The 12,500-nt window shown below is 41.3% G+C and overlaps 1 protein-coding gene across 1 annotated transcript in view; it reads left to right on the top strand.

Moving 5' to 3' along the window:
• The window catches only part of LOC106563911 (protein kinase C beta type), a 180,215-nt gene that overhangs the window by 121,914 nt on the left and 45,801 nt on the right, over positions 1-12,500 (top strand).

The raw sequence follows: 12,500 nt of genomic DNA, 5'->3' as shown, positions 1-12,500 counted from the left end.
AAGACAGGGACAGATATTCTAGATAAAGACAGGTACAGAAATGATTGATAAAGACAGGGACAGATATTCCAGATAAAGACAGGGACAGATATTCTAGATAAAGACGGGGACAGATATTCTAGATAAAGACGGACAGATATTCTAGATAAAGACAGGGACAGATATTCTAGATAAAGACAGGGACAGATATTCTAGATAAAGACAGGGACAGATATTCTAGATAAAGACAAGGACAGATATTCCAGATAAAGACAGATATTCTAGATAAAGACAGGGACAGATATTCTAGATAAAGACAGGGACAGGTATTCTAGATAAAGACAGGGACAGATATTCTAGATAAAGACAGGGACAGATATTCTAGATAAAGACAGGGACAGATATTCTAGATAAAGACAGGGACAGATATTCCAGATAAAGACAGGGACAGATATTCTAGATAAAGACAGATATTCTAGATAAAGACAGGGACAGATATTCTAGATAAAGACAGGGACAGTTATTCTAGATAAAGACAGGGACAGATATTCCAGATAAAGACAGGGACAGATATTCTTGATAAAGACAGGGACAGATATTCTAGATAAAGACAGGGACAGAAATTCTTGATAAAGACAGGGACAGAAATTCTTGATAAAGACAGGGACAGATATTCTAGATAAAGACAGGGACAGATATTCTAGATAAAGACAGGGACAGTTATTCTAGATAAAGACAGGGACAGATATTCCAGATAAAGACAGGGACAGATATTCTTGATAAAGACAGGGACAGATATTCTAGATAAAGACAGGGACAGAAATTCTAGATAAAGACAGGGACAGTTATTCTAGATAAAGACAGGGACAGATATTCCAGATAAAGACAGGGACAGATATTCTTGATAAAGACAGGGACAGATATTCTAGATAAAGACAGGGACAGAAATTCTTGATAAAGACAGGGACAGAAATTCTTGATAAAGACAGGGACAGATATTCTAGATAAAGACAGGGACAGATATTCTAGATAAAGACAGGGACAGTTATTCTAGATAAAGACAGGGACAGATATTCTAGATAAAGACAGGGACAGATATTCTAGATAAAGACAAGGACAGATATTCCAGATAAAGACAGATATTCTAGATAAAGACAGGGACAGATATTCTAGATAAAGACAGGGACAGGTATTCTAGATAAAGACAGGGACAGATATTCTAGATAAAGACAGGGACAGATATTCTAGATAAAGACAGGGACAGATATTCTAGATAAAGACAGGGACAGATATTCCAGATAAAGACAGGGACAGATATTCTAGATAAAGACAGATATTCTAGATAAAGACAGGGACAGATATTCTAGATAAAGACAGGGACAGTTATTCTAGATAAAGACAAGGACAGATATTCCAGATAAAGACAGGGACAGATATTCTTGATAAAGACAGGGACAGATATTCTAGATAAAGACAGGGACAGAAATTCTTGATAAAGACAGGGACAGAAATTCTTGATAAAGACAGGGACAGATATTCTAGATAAAGACAGGGACAGATATTCTAGATAAAGACAGGGACAGTTATTCTAGATAAAGACAGGGACAGATATTCCAGATAAAGACAGGGACAGATATTCTTGATAAAGACAGTGACAGATATTCTAGATAAAGACAGGGACAGAAATTCTTGATAAAGACAGGGACAGAAATTCTTGATAAAGACAGGGACAGATATTCTAGATAAAGACAGGGACAGATATTCTAGATAAAGACAGGGACAGATATTCTAGATAAAGACAAGGACAGATATTCTAGATAAAGACAGGGATAGATATTCCAGATAAAGACAGAGACAGATATTCCAGATAAAGACAGGGACAGATATTCCACATAAAGACAAGGACAGATATTCTAGATAAGGACAGGGACAGATATTCCAGATAAAGACAGGGACAGATATTCTAGATAAAGACAGAGATTCTAGATAAAGACAGAGACAGATATTCTAGATAAAGACAGGGACAGATGTTCTAGATAAAGACAGATATTCTAGATAAAGACAGGGACAGATATTCTAGTAGAAAGACAGGGACAGATATTCTAGATAAAGACAGATATTCTAGATAAAGACAGCTATTCTAGATAAAGACAGGGACAGATATCTAGATAAAGACAGGGACAGATATTCCAGATAAAGACTAGGACAGATATTCTAGATGATAGTCTAGATAAAGACAGGGACAGATATTCTAGATAAAGACGGACAGATATTCTAGATAAAGACAAGGACAGATATTCCAGATAAAGACAGGGACAGATATTCTAGATAAAGACAGGGACAGATATTCCAGATAAAGACAGGGACAGATATTCTAGATAAAGACAGATATTCTAGATAAAGACAGGTACAGAAATGATTGATAAAGACAGGGACAGATATTCCAGATAAAGACAGGGACAGATATTCTAGATAAAGACGGGGACAGATATTCTAGATAAAGACGGACAGATATTCTAGATAAAGACAGGGACAGATATTCTAGATAAAGACAGGGACAGATATTCTAGATAAAGACGGGGACAGATATTCTAGATAAAGACAGATATTCTAGATAAAGACAGATAGTCTAGATAAAGACAGGGACAGATATTCTAGATAAAGACGGGGACAGATATTCTAGATAAAGACGGACAGATATTCTAGATAAAGACGGGGACAGATATTCTAGATAAAGACGGACAGATATTCTAGATAAAGACAAGGACAGATATTCTAGATAAAGACAAGGACAGATATTCTAGATAAAGACAGAAATTCTAGATAAAGACAGGGACAGATATTCTAGATAAAGACAGGGACAGATATTCTAGATAAAGACAGGGACAGATGTTCTAGATAAAGACAGGGACAGATATTCTAGATAAAGACAGGGACAGATATTCTAGATAAAGACAGATATTCTAGATAAAGACAGATATTCTAGATAAAGACAGGGACAGATATTCCAGATAAAGACAGGCACAGAAATTCTAGATTAAGACAGGGACAGATATTTTTGATAAAGACAGGGATATATTCTATTGGACCAGACGGTCACATGGTTATGAAAGCCTTGTTTCTATTGGACCAGACGGTCACATGGAGATAAAGGCCTTGTTTCTATTGGACCAGACGGTCACGTGGCGATGAAAGCCTTGTTTCTATTGGACCAGACCTTGTTTATCGTCATAACTTCCTCCCTCTCTTCTATTCAGCCAATGACTGATCTGACAGCTCTTATTAATGGGCCATTACATAGCGAGCACCTATTCAGCCATGTTGCATCATTGGATTCCACAAGGAAAAGAGGGAGAAAGAAAGGAAGGATGGATGATGGAAGGATGGTGAAGGTTTTTGATCAGGGAAGGAAGGATGGTGAAGGTGTTTGAACAGGAAGGAAGGAAGGATGGTAAAGGTGTTTAAACATGGAAGGAAGGATGGTGAAGGTGTTTAAACAAGGAAGGATGGAAGGATGGTAAAGGTGTTTAAACATGGAAGGAAGGATGGTGAAGGTGTTTGATCAGGGAAGGAAGGATGGATGGATGGTGAAGGTGTTTAAACATGGAAAGAAGGATGGAAGGATGGTGAAGGTGTTTAAACAAGGAAGGAAGGATGGTGAAGGTGTTTGAACAGGAAGGAAGGAAGGAAGGAAGGATGGTAAAGATGTGTTGAACAGGAAGGAAGGATGGTGAAGATGTGTTGAACAGGAAGGAAGGAAGGAAGGATGGTAAAGATGTGTTGAACAGGAAGGAAGGAAGGAAGGAAGGAAGGATGGATGGAAGGATGGTGAAGGTGTGTTGAACAGGGAAGGATGGAAGGATGGTAAAGATGTGTTGAACAGGAAGGAAGGAAGGATGGTGAAGATGTGTTGAACAGGGAAGGATGGAAGGATGGTGAAGGTGTTTGAACAGGAAGGAAGGAAGGAAGGAAGGATGGTAAAGATGTGTTGAACAGGAAGGAAGGAAGGAAGGAAGGATGGATGGAAGGATGGTGAAGATGTGTTGAACAGGAAGGAAGGAAGGATGGTGAAGATGTGTTGAACAGGGAAGGAAGGAAGGATGGTGAAGATGTGTTGAACAGGAAGGAAGGAAGGAAGGAAGGAAGGAAGGAAGGAAGGATGGAAGGATGGTGAAAATGTGTTGAACAGGAAGGAAGGAAGGAAGGAAGGAAGGATGGTAAAGATGTGTTGAACAGGGAAGGAAGGAAGGATGGTAAAGATGTGTTGAACAGGAAGGAAGGAAGGAAGGAAGGAAGGATGGTAAAGATGTGTTGAACAGGGAAGGAAGGAAGGATGGTAAAGATGTGTTGAACAGGAAGAAAGGATGGAAGGATGGTAAAGATGTGTTGAACAGGAAGGAAGGATGGTGAAGATGTGTTGAACAGGAAGGAAGGAAGGAAGGATGGTGAAGATGTGTTGAACAGGGCCCTAAACTGAGAGTGCTGCTATAGGATCAGATCATCAGACTGTGTAGTGTGTCTCCATCTAGTGGTGGAAATATAACACTGCAGGTCAGACTCATTTTATTGGTCACATACACCTGTTTAGCAGATGTTATTGCAGGTGTAGCTAAATGCTTGTGTTTCTAGCTCCGACACTGCAGTAATATCTAACAAGTAATATCTAGCAGTTTCTATAACATATACCCAATACACACACATCTAAAGTAAAGGAATGGAATTAAGAATATATAAATATATGGACGAGCAACGTCAGAGCGGCTAAGATACAGTAGAATAGTATAGAATACAGTATATACATATGAGATGAGTAATACATAGACTAAGATACAGTAGAATAGTATAGAATACAGTATATACATATGAGTAATACATAGACTAAGATACAGTAGAATAGTATAGAATACAGTATATACATATGAGATGAGTAATACATAGACTAAGATACAGTAGAATAGTATAGAATACAGTATATACATATGAGATGAGTAATACATAGACTAAGATACAGTAGAATAGTATAGAATACAGTATATACATATGAGATGAGTAATACATACACTAAGATACAGTAGAATAGTATAGAATACAGTATTTACATATGAGATGAGTAATACATAGACTAAGATACAGTAGAATAGTATAGAATACAGTATATACATATGAGATGAGTAATACATAGACTAAGATACAGTAGAATAGTATAGAATACAGTATATACATATGAGATGAGTAATACATAGACTAAGATACAGTAGAATAGTATAGAATACAGTATATACATATGAGATGAGTAATACATAGACTAAGATACAGTAGAATAGTATAGAATACAGTATATACATATGAGATGAGTAATACGTAGACTAAGATACAGTAGAATAGTATAGAATACAGTATATACATATGAGATGAGTAATACATAGACTAAGATACAGTAGAATAGTATAGAATACAGTATATACATATGAGATGAGTAATACATAGACTAAGATACAGTAGAATAGTATAGAATACAGTATATACATATGAGATGAGTAATACATAGACTAAGATACAGTAGAATAGTATAGAATACAGTATATACATATGAGATGAGTAATACATAGACTAAGATACAGTAGAATAGTATAGAATACAGTATATACATATGAGATGAGTAATACATAGACTAAGATACAGTAGAATAGTATAGAATACAGTATATACATATGAGTAATACATAGACTAAGATACAGTAGAATAGTATAGAATACAGTATATACATATGAGATGAGTAATACATAGACTAAGATAGAGTAGAATAGTATAGAATACAGTATATACATATGAGATAAGTAATACATAGACTAAGATTTATTTATTTATTTTATTCCACCTTTATTTAACCAGGTAGGCCAGTTGAGAACAAGTTCTCATTTACAACTGCGACCTGGCCAAGATAAAGCAAAGCAGTTCGACAACAGACAACAACACAGAGTTAAAGCAGTTCGACACTTAGAGTTACACATGGAGTAAAACAAAACATACAGTGGAATAACTGGTGAATTTCTGTATCTTGATAGTTTATTAAATGACACATAAACAAACATTACAATTTATTGTATTTATTTATTTGTATTCCACCTTTATTTAACCAGGTAGGCAAGTTGAGAACAAGTTCTCATTTACAATTGTGACCTGGTCAAGATAAAGCAAAGCAGTTCGACAACATACAACAACACAGAGTTACACATGGAGTAAAACAAACATACAGTCAATAATACAGTAGAAAAATAAGTCTATATACAATATTAGCAAATTAGGTGAGATAAGGGAGGTAAAGGCAAAAAAGGCCATGGTGGCAAAGTAAATACAATATAGCAAGTAAACACTGGAATGGTAGATTTGTAGTGGAAGAAAGTGCAAAGTAGACATAGAAATAATAAGGTGCAAAGGAGCAAAATAAATAAATAAATACAGATATATACAGGAAGTACCAGATAAATGTGGAGCTATATACAGGAAGTACCAGATCAATGGGAATCTATATACAGGAAGTACCAGATCAATATGGAGCTATATACAGGAAGTACCAGATCAATATGGAGCTATATACAGGAAGTACCAGATCAATATGGATCTATATACAGGAAGTACCAATACCAGATCAATGTGGAGCTATATACAGGAAGTACCAGATCAATGTGGAGCTATATACAGGAAGTACCAGATCAATGTGGAGCTATATACAGGAAGTACCAAATCAATGGGAATCTATATACAGGAAGTACCAGATCAATGTGGAGCTATATACAGGAAGTACCAGATCAATGTGGATCTATATACAGGAAGTACCAGATCAATGTGGAGCTATATACAGGAAGTACCAGATCAATGTGGAGCTATATACAGGAAGTACCAGATCAATGTGGATCTATATACAGGAAGTACCAATACCAGATCAATGTGGAGCTATATACAGGAAGTACCAGATCAATGTGGAGCTATATACAGGAAGTACCAGATCAATGTGGAGCTATATACAGGAAGTACCAGATCAATGTGGATCTATATACAGGAAGTACCAATACCAGATCAATGTGGAGCTATATACAGGAAGTACCAGATCAATGTGGAGCTATATACAGGAAGTACCAGATCAATGTGGAGCTATATACAGGAAGTACCAAATCAATGGGAATCTATATACAGGAAGTACCAGATCAATGTGGAGCTATATACAGGAAGTACCAGATCAATGTGGATCTATATACAGGAAGTACCAGATCAATGTGGAGCTATATACAGGAAGTACCAGATCAATGTGGAGCTATATACAGGAAGTACCAAATCAATGAGGAGCTATATACAGGAAGTACCAGTACCAGATCAATGTGGAGCTATATACAGGAAGTACCAGATCAATGTGGATCTATATACAGGAAGTACCAGATCAATGTGGAGCTATATACAGGGAGTACCAGTACCAGATCAATGTGGAGCTATATACAGGAAGTACCAGATCAATGAGGAGCTATATACAGGGAGTACCAGATCAATGTGGAGCTATATACAGGAAGTACCAGATCAATGAGGAGCTATATACAGGGAGTACCAGATCAATGAGGAGCTATATACAGGAAATACCAGTACCAGATCAATGTGAAGCTATATACAGGAAGTACCAGTACCAGATCAATGTGGAGCTATATACAGGAAGTACCAGATCAATGCGGAGCTATATACAGGAAGTACCAGATCAATGTGGATCTATATACAGGAAGTACCAGATCAATGTGGAGCTATATACAGGGAGTACCAGTACCAGATCAATGTGGAGCTATATACAGGAAGTACCAGATCAATGAGGAGCTATATACAGGGAGTACCAGATCAATGTGGAGCTATATACAGGAAGTACCAGATCAATGAGGAGCTATATACAGGGAGTACCAGATCAATGAGGAGCTATATACAGGAAATACCAGTACCAGATCAATGTGAAGCTATATACAGGAAGTACCAGATCAATGTGGATCTATATACAGGAAGTACTAGTACCAGATCAATGTGGATCTATATACAGGAAGTACCAGATCAATGTGGAACTATATACAGGGGGGGAGACCGGCCTGGATATAGAAGCTATTTTTTAGTCTCTCTGTCCCAGCCTCTCCGCCTTTAAGATGGTAGCAGGGTGAACAGGCTTGTAGGTGTCCTGGAGGGCAGGTAGTTTGCCCCCAGTGAATGCGCTGGGCTGACCACTCCACCCTCTGGAGAGCCCTGCGGTTTGCGGACAGTGCAGTTGCCGTACCAGGCGGTGATACAGCCCGTACAGAATGCTCTCGATGGTGCACCTATCTAATATTACACCTGTCTAATATTTATGGACGGGACGATACCAGTATCGCAATACTATTTAACTTCTTTAAAGGAAACAAACATTATTTGTTGAGTTTTTGAAAGAAAAGCATTTCACTGTATTTGTGCATTTGACATTAAAACTTGAATCTAGAAATGATTGTGTTCTGTCTACAGGGGGCAGTGTTGTACCATCATCAGCTTGTTCTAACATAGTAGAACATGTACAGATGCAGGAGCTTTATTTGAGCCAGTTTGCAGCAACAGGAAATGGGAATTATTACGTGGATTTGAATTTTAATTTACATTTTTTTGTAAGGGGTTGATACAGGGAAAATCAAGTCTGAAATTCCTCACTTTAGAAGCCTTTTTTAATAAAACCACAAATGCTACTTACTACACGTTTAAAATGTCCTCCAGATCTCCTGCAAACAGGGCGATCAAATTAGGATCCTACATCTGTAGTAATGCTGCCTGTTAGAATGTCTGGTAGTATATCATCTCTTTCTGTTGGATAAAGAACCGAGTCGTATTCACTTGACACCAAAACTGAAGAACACCGGACCCCAAACTGGGATGGATTACCTGCACTTTTCCAATAACGGGAAAGGGAAAGGGGGGATACCTAGTCAGTTGTCATGGAGATAATAATGGTGAAAGGGGGGGATACCTAGTCAGTTGTCATGGAGATAATAATGGGAAAGGGGGGGATACCTAGTCAGTTGTCATGGAGATAATAATGGGAAAGGGGGGGATACCTAGTCAGTTGTCATGGAGATAATAATGGGAAAGGGGGGGATACCTAGTCAGTTGTCATGGAGATAATAATGGGAAAGGGGGGATACCTAGTCAGTTGTCATGGAGATAATAATGGTGAAAGGGGGGGATACCTAGTCAGTTGTCATGGAGATAATAATGGGAAAGGGGGGGATACCTAGTCAGTTGTCATGGAGATAATAATGGGAAAGGGGGGGATACCTAGTCAGTTGTCATGGAGATAATAATGGTGAAAGGGGGGGATACCTAGTCAGTTGTCATGGAGATAATAATGGGAAAGGGGGGGATACCTAGTCAGTTGTCATGGAGATAATAATGGGAAAGGGGGGGATACCTAGTCAGTTGTCATGGAGATAATAATGGGAAAGGGGGGATACCTAGTCAGTTGTCATGGAGATAATAATGGGAAAGGGGGGATACCTAGTCAGTTGTCATGGAGATAATAATGGTGAAAGGAGGATACCTAGTCTGTTGTCATGGAGATAATAATGGGAAAGGGGGGGATACCTAGTCAGTTGTCATGGAGATAATAATGGGAAAGGGGGGATACCTAGTCAGTTGTCATGGAGATAATAATGGGAAAGGGGGGGATACCTAGTCAGTTGTCATGGAGATAATAATGGTGAAAGGAGGATACCTAGTCTGTTGTCATGGAGATAATAATGGGAAAGGGGGGATACCTAGTCAGTTGTCATGGAGATAATAATGGTGAAAGGAGGATACCTAGTCTGTTGTCATGGAGATAATAATGGGAAAGGGGGGGATACCTAGTCAGTTGTACAACTGAATGCCTTCAACTGAAATGTGTCTTCCGCATTTAACCCCCAACCCCTCTGAATCAGAGAGATTTGGGGGGGCTGCCTTAATCGACATCCACGTCTTCGGCGCCCGGGGAACAGTGGGTTAACTGCCTTGTTCAGGGCCCGGGGAACAGTGGGTTATCTGCCTTGTTCAGGGCCCGGGGAACAGTGGGTTATCTGCCTTGTTCAGGGCCCGGGGAACAGTGGGTTAACTGCCTTGTTCAGGGCCCGGGGAACAGTGGGTTAACTGCCTTGTTCAGGGCCCGGGGAACAGTGGGTCACCTTGTTCAGGGGGCAGAACGACAGATTTGTACCTTGTCAGCTCGGGGATTCGAACTTGCAACCTTTCAGTTACTAACCCAACGCTCTAACCACTAGGCTACCCTGCAACATAAATCCTTTTTTGTTGCAAAAAAAACCCCATTTAGCTACGGTGTGCACTAATGAATAGATCCCCAGCTGCTTGTTAGGGAATAAGGTGCCGTCTGGGACTCAGTTTGATGTGGATGTTGATTTGCTCATAGATGGTCAGTTGTAGTTACAAAGAAACATTGGTTCCCATAATGCAATGGTGTGTGTGTCGTCCATTTAATGTTTCATCCTTAGCCTGTTCTGCTGTACTGACACACACACACGTTTATTTTAGTCATTTAGCAGACACTCTTATCCAGAGCGACTTACAGTAGTGAATGCATACATTTTTATTACATTTGTACATACTGGCCCCCCTGTGGGAATCGAACCCACAACCCTGGCGTTGCAAGCGCCATGCTCTACCAACTGAGTTACAGTGGGACTGTGGGACACACACACACACACACACACACACACTGACACATGATCAACATTCATTATTAACATAGAGTTGCTAGTCCTACCCTAATGCTAACATAAGTGCTTTCTCTCCCTCTGTGTGTGTGTGTGTGTGTGTGTGTGTGTGTGTGTGTGTGTGTGTGTGTGTGTGTGTGTGTGTGTGTGTGTGTGTGTGTGTGTGTGTCTCTGTGCCAAGTGTTTTCACAGACATGTTCAGTCTATTCCTTGTCTACGTCTGTCATCCCAACATGTGTCAAGCTGACCACCATTGTCCCTCTGTAGCCAAGAGCTCCAAGGTAACCTGTGATTACAGCCCCATATCCACCGTCCCGTAGCATCTCACATCTGTCACTATGAAGTGTTTTGAAAAGGCTAGTTATGACACACATCACCACCAAAATTATCCCAGAAACCCTAGACCCCACTCCAATTCGCATACCGCCCCCCTAACAGATCCACAGATGATGCAGCCTCTATTGCCACTCCACACTGCCCTTTCCCACCTGGACAAAATGAACACCTATGTGAGAATGTTGTTCATTGATTACAGCTCAGTGTTCAACAACATAGTTCCCTCAAAGCTCATCACTAAGCTAAGGATCCTGGGACTAAACACCTCCCTCTGCAACTGGATCCTGGACTTCCTGACGGGCCGCCCCCAGGTGGTGAGGGTAGGTAACAACACATCCTCCATGCTGATCCTCAACACGGGGGCCCCTCAGGGGTGCGTGCTCAGTCCCCTCCTGTACTCCCTGTTCACTCACGACTCCACGGCCAGGCAAGACTCCAACACCATCATTAAGTTTGCTGACGACACAACAGTGGTAGGCCTGATCACCGACAACGACGAGACAGCCTATAGGGAGGAGGTCAGAGACCTGGCTGTGTGGTACCAGGACAACAACCTCTCCCTCAACGTGATCGAGACCAAGGAACTGATCGCGAACTAGAGGAGAACGAGGCGAGAGCCCTCCTCCATCCACATCGACTGGGCTGTAGTGGAGCGGGTCGAGAGCTGTAGTGGAGCGGGTCGAAGGGCTGTAGTGGAGCGGGTCGAGGGCTGTAATGGAGCGAGTCGAGAGCTGTAGTTTAGCGGGTCGAGGGCTGTAGTGGAGCGGGTCGAAGGGCTGTAGTGGAGCGGGTCGAGGGCTGTAGTGGAGCGGGTCGAGGGCTGTAATGGAGCGAGTCGAGAGCTGTAGTTTAGCGGGTCGAGAGCTGTAGTGGAGCGGGTCGAGGGCTGTAGTGGAGCGGGTCGAGGGCTGTAGTGGAGCGGGTCGAAGGGCTGTAGTGGAGCGGGTCGAGGGCTGTAGTGGAGCGGGTCGAGGGCTGTAATGGAGCGAGTCGAGAGCTGTAGTGGAGCGGGTCGAGGGCTGTAGTGGAGCGGGTCGAAGGGCTGTAGTGGAGCGGGTCGAGGGCTGTAGTGGAGCGGGTCGAAGGGCTGTAGTGGAGCGGAGTCGAGGGCTGTAGTGGAGCGGGTCGAAGGGCTGTAGTGGAGCGGGTCGAGGGCTGTAGTGGAGCGGGTCGAAGGGCTGTAGTGGAGCGGGTCGAAGGGCTGTAGTGGAGCGGGTCGAGGGCTGTAGTGGAGCGGGTCGAAGGGCTGTAGTGGAGCGGAGTCGAAGGGCTGTAGTGGAGCGGAGTCGAGGGCTGTAGTGGAGCGGGTCGAAGGGCTGTAGTGGAGCGGGTCGAGGGCTGTAGTGGAGCGGGTCGAAGGGCTGTAGTGGAGCGGGTCGAAGGGCTGTAGTGGAGCGGGTCGAGATCTTCAAGTTTCATAACACTAAGGACTTAACA

This window comes from Salmo salar, chromosome 06 (assembly GCF_965601325.2).
Source record: "Salmo salar chromosome 06, fSalSal1, whole genome shotgun sequence".
NCBI classification, from domain to species: domain Eukaryota; kingdom Metazoa; phylum Chordata; class Actinopteri; order Salmoniformes; family Salmonidae; genus Salmo; species Salmo salar.
Note: the sequence above shows the minus strand (reverse complement) of the source record. Positions and strands in the feature narration are given on the sequence as shown.